This window comes from Teleopsis dalmanni, chromosome 1, assembly GCF_002237135.1.
Source record: "Teleopsis dalmanni isolate 2A chromosome 1, ASM223713v2, whole genome shotgun sequence".
NCBI classification, from domain to species: domain Eukaryota; kingdom Metazoa; phylum Arthropoda; class Insecta; order Diptera; family Diopsidae; genus Teleopsis; species Teleopsis dalmanni.
Genome location: NC_051846.1, coordinates 234,649,404 through 234,655,488, shown reverse-complemented (window position 1 = coordinate 234,655,488; position 6,085 = coordinate 234,649,404). Strand labels below are relative to the sequence as shown.

The window sequence follows — 6,085 nt, the reverse complement described above, 5'->3', positions numbered from 1 at the left end:
TCATTGCTCAAACTGAATTGTAGCTTATTCATATATTGGTAACATTCATCAAATTTAATGAGTGTAGCAATTAACTTGCAGCAATTAATTCAATATGTCTTAATAATAATAATTCATTAAACAGAATAATATAACAATTTTGCATGATTTGCATAAGGATAAGGAATTATTTGAAAATAATTTCTGTTGTACGAATACGAGAACGAGTACGCATAATTACCGTACATTGTCTATAAAGTTTTGTTGTAACATTGAAAAAATATTGTAAATTTTTTGCATTGCTATTTACTGTTATTCACGATTTAAAAAATTTTTGTTGCATTCACCATATTGAGTGGTGCTCGTGTCGGTTATCTTCATTTCTTGAACTTCGAATTTATTACTACATTTTTGGTTTATCATAACCAAACGTAACTGTAAATAAAGAAATTTAACATGAATCGGACTAGAAGAAAAATTGAACGCCCAAAGAATCCCTACTCAACCGCTAATATATTTTCGAGATGGAGTTTCTGGTTGATGAGAAAAATATTTCATAAGTGGTGTTTGTGGTGCATCTATGGTTCTTGTTTGTGTGTCGATTGTTGATTGGTTGAGTTTTTTCCGTTTGTTTGTGTTGATTGAGGTATTGTCAATGGAAGCATTTAGGGGATGATATGATGCTGAGGTTGTGTCATGCAGTTGGAATATAGATGTGTCTGAATCTGGAAATATTGATTTTAATAAGGTGTATTATCATTTTTCTATTATTTAAACACATATTTTTTATTAATTATTTAGTTCATGCGATTGATAGAATATATTATAAAATAGTATGGATTAAATTAATTTTATGATGAGTATAGATATTGGTAGATGTATATGTATGATTTATATGTAATAGATCTTCGAATACATATTAACATTAGAATTTTTGTGGATATATATCCAACTAGATTAGGACTTATTTTGATATTTAATGTGAAGGATATTATAATGATATTATGTATAAATTAATTTTATAATATTGTAATGAGATTATTATTATTTAGTAATTTATGAAAGATATTTTATGATTTGTAATAGAATATTGATATTGATAATGTTGGGATTTGTGATACTTACCACATATGGTTATTATTTCATTTTCTGCATCCTGATGATGTGATGAGTTTAACATTGGCATTGGTGGAGGATTAGTGGTATGAATTGGATTTGTTGAATCATTCCTTGTTTGTGATTGATGAAATTGCAAGATTGGTTTGTTTTGTTTCCATTTTTTAGTTTTGCTTGTATCTGGAAATGATTTATATTTTATTATGAAGCTGATGAATTAAAAATTTGAGATTATAATATTTAGATATTTAGGTTTATGTTGCTTTTTTGTGGTTGATATACAAAACGTTAAAATACGTAATTTTGTTTGATTGTAATTGCGATGTATTAGTTAAGTTCTTTTAGTTCAATTGTTATTTAATAGATGGTTGGTCAAGTTTCGATATTCAATTATAATATAAAATATATACATGTTATATTGTGTATAAGAATATCTGGTATATAAGAAATTTTAATCAATTTATTTTAATTAATTGAGTACTATCATTATTTAATTTTTAATATTTGAACTTCAATATTCTAATGTTTACTGGTTTAATAATTTTTAATAATTCGATTTTATTTAATATTAATATTCTAATATTTAATATATTTCATATATATTAAATATATATGAAATATTTAATATATTTTTGTTTATGGCAAAAATAATAAATTCTATAAGATGTCGCAGTTCGCTCTTACACATTTCAGAGCTTTCGTTGAAGCATACCAACATTAGGTGTCCAATGAACACAATCCACATTTTCTACACACCGTATATTTTGTTATTATGATTTTAACAGAAATTAATATAATTCTGTTAAAGAAAGTAAGATCATAACATACATTTGTAATAATTGTTTATATGATGGCTTTACTAGGCAAAGCAAATTGTTGCTAATTTTTACTGCTTTAAGCAGATCAAGTTTTTGTAAAAATTTATTAATGAAAGAAAATGTTTGCTTATTTACTTGAAGAAAACAAGTATTGTAACAAAAAATTATTGTTACTTTTTGTTTTCTCGTTCTGTGTTTTTCAGTAGCATATATTTTAATTTTTTGCTCTTGCTTTTGCTCTTGCTTCGTGCTTCAACAAATCAAACAGCATAGTATAGCAGAGCAACGCAAATTTTGTTTTGTGCTTCTGCTGTCATAAGTGCTCCGTCAAATTAAGAGCAGAAGCAGGAGCAGGAGCAATAATAAAAACTATGAAATAGCATAGCATTTTCAATCACTGGTCGAAAGTTTTCTTCAGTTAAGCAACGTCGTGCAACATCATCGGTAGCGTCGGGAGTTATTGCTCCGTGTTGTTGGGTTTTTGTGCAAAAAAAAAAAATTTTTTTTTTTTTAATTCAAAGTTGATAAATTGTATAATTAAACATATATATAATGATTGCTTTGCTTTAAAATGTGATATTGGTTTAATGTTTAAGTTTCGTGTACGTTAATATCTTTGGAAATTGATTAAAAGCAAAAAATAAAAAAAAAAACACTGAATACATTTACTGGGGATCAATTCAAAATGGAGTAATTTTCCGAAAAGTGGTGTGTATACGTTTTTTTAACATAAAGCATATTTAGCTAAGAATAAACAAAAATTTTACTTTTAATGTAAAATTTTAATAATTAATTTAACTTTAATAGTGGATTTTCCTTATTTGAAATGAATAATTCGTATTAGTGAAATAAATTTCAATCAATAGTTGTGTTACATAAGTACTTTTGGGCATGTTTTATTAGCGTCAGTTTCTGCCTAACTTTCCATAATAGAAAATAAATTTTTGATTCAATTTATAAAATTCTTAACAGAAATATGTTAATTTTCTTTAAAAATTATTTAAATTGAATATTTTTCGACATAAAGTGTTGTTGCGGCCATTTTGATTTTTGCTGCAAAGTATTTTTTTTTTTACTTTTTTTGTTTTTTTATTTTTTATTTTTTATTTTTTATTAATTTTGAAAAAGTGTGAAATTCGAACAGTTTTCTTTTTTCAACGATCAATAAGACGGCCACCGCCGTCACCAACAACGACGTTGGTGACGAATATAAACGAAATCTAACTTTCGTCCGAAGTCGTTTTTTCTTCATATTTTCGTGATGTTTTAGTGTGCGTATGTGTATGTAAAATACGAACAGTTTTCGACTTGGGGGGGAAAAAGAGGAAACACATTTTCCAAATATGAGTGACATCAAGTCCAAATTAGTACATATATTATTAGTGTAATTATGTTTTCAATGTATTAAATTGTATAGATTTAAACAGTTTCTCTTAGTATAAACTTCAATATTTGCGACGTATATATATGTTTTTGCATATTTTTATATTCGCCATTTTAATGAGATACTTAATTATTCGTAAGTGGAAAAGTTTTAGGGGTTGATGTATAAATTAGTGGTTAGATAAAAAAAAATTTCTAAAATACCAAAGATCTTTGCTGGCACTATTATTATGGTCTTTTTTTTTTTGTTGTTTTATTTTTATTGCTCTGCGACATACTTTCTTCTCCAGTTTCGGTTTCTTGATGTTTTTGTACGAAACTTTATATGCGATTTTGAGCATATGGTTTTTTGGTATGTGTTTCCCTCTCAATTTGCGATGTGCTAAGTGTTGTAAGTGTATTTTGCTTGTGTAACAAATACATTCAAACATTGCAGGGCATTTAAACATAATTTAAGATTTTTTTTTTGTCTTCTATAAATTTACTTTCCGAAACTTTATTTACTTTTCCGTGATTTTTCTCTGTATGCATATGTATCATATATATGTGTGTTTGTATGTATGCATTTATCTTATACTGTAGAAAATATATTTTCTTGCTTAATTTTTATTCATTCTACTATTTGTTCTCTCATAAACATACACAAACATAATTTGATGGATTTCATCATAAATGCAATGTTGTCACATTTCTCAAAATACTTAAATATGTGCAGAATGTTTAAAGAGTATATTACATTTAAAAAAAGTTTTTAGTTTTATTAAACCCAATCATTAACATCTATTAAAAGTTTCTTTTGTTTACATTTGCACACGTGCGTAAAAGCTTTAGTAATTATTTTTTTTATTATCTATTTTGTATAACATTAGTTTTTGTTTAGTGTTTTTTTTATTCTGATCACAATAAAAATTTCTCATTACTATGAAAAAAAATACGAAACATACAAATTAAATAAAAACATTCTCTTAATTCAATATGTCTAAATAATAATAATTCATTAAACAGAATAATATAACAATTTTGCATCATTTGCATAAGGATAAGGAATTATTTGAAAATAATTTCTGTTGTACGAATACGAGAACGAGTACGCGTAATTACCGTACATTGTCTATAAAGTTTTGTTGTAACATTGAAAAAGTATTGTAAATTTTTTGCATTGCTATTTACTGTTATTCACGATTTAAAAAATTTTTGTTGCATTTACCATATTGAGTGGTGCTCGTGTCGGTTATCTTCATTTCTTGAACTTCGAATTTATTACTACATTTTTGGTTTATCATAATCAAACGTAACTGTAAATAAAGAAATTTAACATCAATCGGACTAGAAGAAAAATTGAACGCCCAAAGAATCCCTACTCAACCGCTAATATATTTTCGAGATGGAGTTTCTGGTGGATGAGAAATATATTTCATAAGGGTTTGCAAGGACCACTTGAAGAGGAAGAGTTATATCAGCACCGTAAAGACTTAGATAGTGAACGAGTAACTACAAAGTTTTCGTAAAAACAAGACGGTGCAATAATCCGTTCGCGTAGTTTAACTGCTGTGTATTTTATTTTAGAAGATTTAGTGTTTCCAGCAGAGATCGTAGGCAAACGTATTCGTGCCAAATTTGATGGCACCCAAATTATAAAGGTGCATTTGGATAAGAATCTACAAACGACCATTGAGCACAAAGTAAGTGTTAAATAACACTTATTTCATTAAATCTTTTTTTGCACTTGTGTTTTTTGCTGTTTAAAATTAGTGGTCCAATGTTTCGTTTACGCTTCATTGCTCAAACTGAATTGTAGCTTATTCATATATTGGTAACATTCATCAAATTTAATGAGTGTAGCAATTAACTTGCAGCAATTAATTCAATATGTCTTAATAATAATAATTCATTAAACAGAATAATATAACAATTTTGCATGATTTGCATAAGGATAAGGAATTATTTGAAAATAATTTCTGTTGTACGAATACGAGAACGAGTACGCATAATTACCGTACATTGTCTATAAAGTTTTGTTGTAACATTGAAAAAATATTGTAAATTTTTTGCATTGCTATTTACTGTTATTCACGATTTAAAAAATTTTTGTTGCATTTACCATATTGAGTGGTGCTCGTGTCGATTATCTTCATTTCTTGAACTTCGAATTTATTACTTTTTGGTTTATCATAACCAAACGTAACTGTAAATAAAGAAATTTAACATGAATCGGACTAGAAGAAAAATTGAACGCCCAAAGAATCCCTACTCAACCGCTAATATATTTTCGAGATGGAGTTTCTGGTGGATGAGAAAAATATTTCATAAGTGGTGTTTGTGGTGCATCTATGGTTCTTGTTTGTGTGTCGATTGTTGATTGGTTGAGTTTTTTACGTTTGTTTGTGTTGATTGAGGTATTGTCAATGGAAGCATTTAGGGGATGATATGATGCTGAGGTTGTGTCATGCAGTTGGAATATAGATGTGTCTGAATCTGGAAATATTGATTTTAATAAGGTGTATTATCATTTTTCTATTATTTAAACACATATTTTTTTATTAATTATTTAGTTCATGCGATTGATAGAATATATTATAAAATAGTATGGATTAAATTAATTTTATGATGAGTATAGATATTGGTAGATGTATATGTATGATTTATATGTAATAGATCTTCGAATACATATTAACATTAGAATTTTTGTGGATATATATCCAACTAGATTAGGACTTATTTTGATATTTAATGTGAAGGATATTATAATGATATTATGTATAAATTAATTTTATAATATTGTAATGAGA

The 6,085-nt window shown here is 26.7% G+C and overlaps 1 pseudogene; it reads left to right on the top strand.

The window, feature by feature from the left end:
• The first annotated feature begins 2,125 nt into the window (after positions 1–2,125).
• LOC119672722 overlaps positions 2,126–6,085 on the top strand; it is a 510,988-nt pseudogene continuing 507,028 nt past the window's right edge.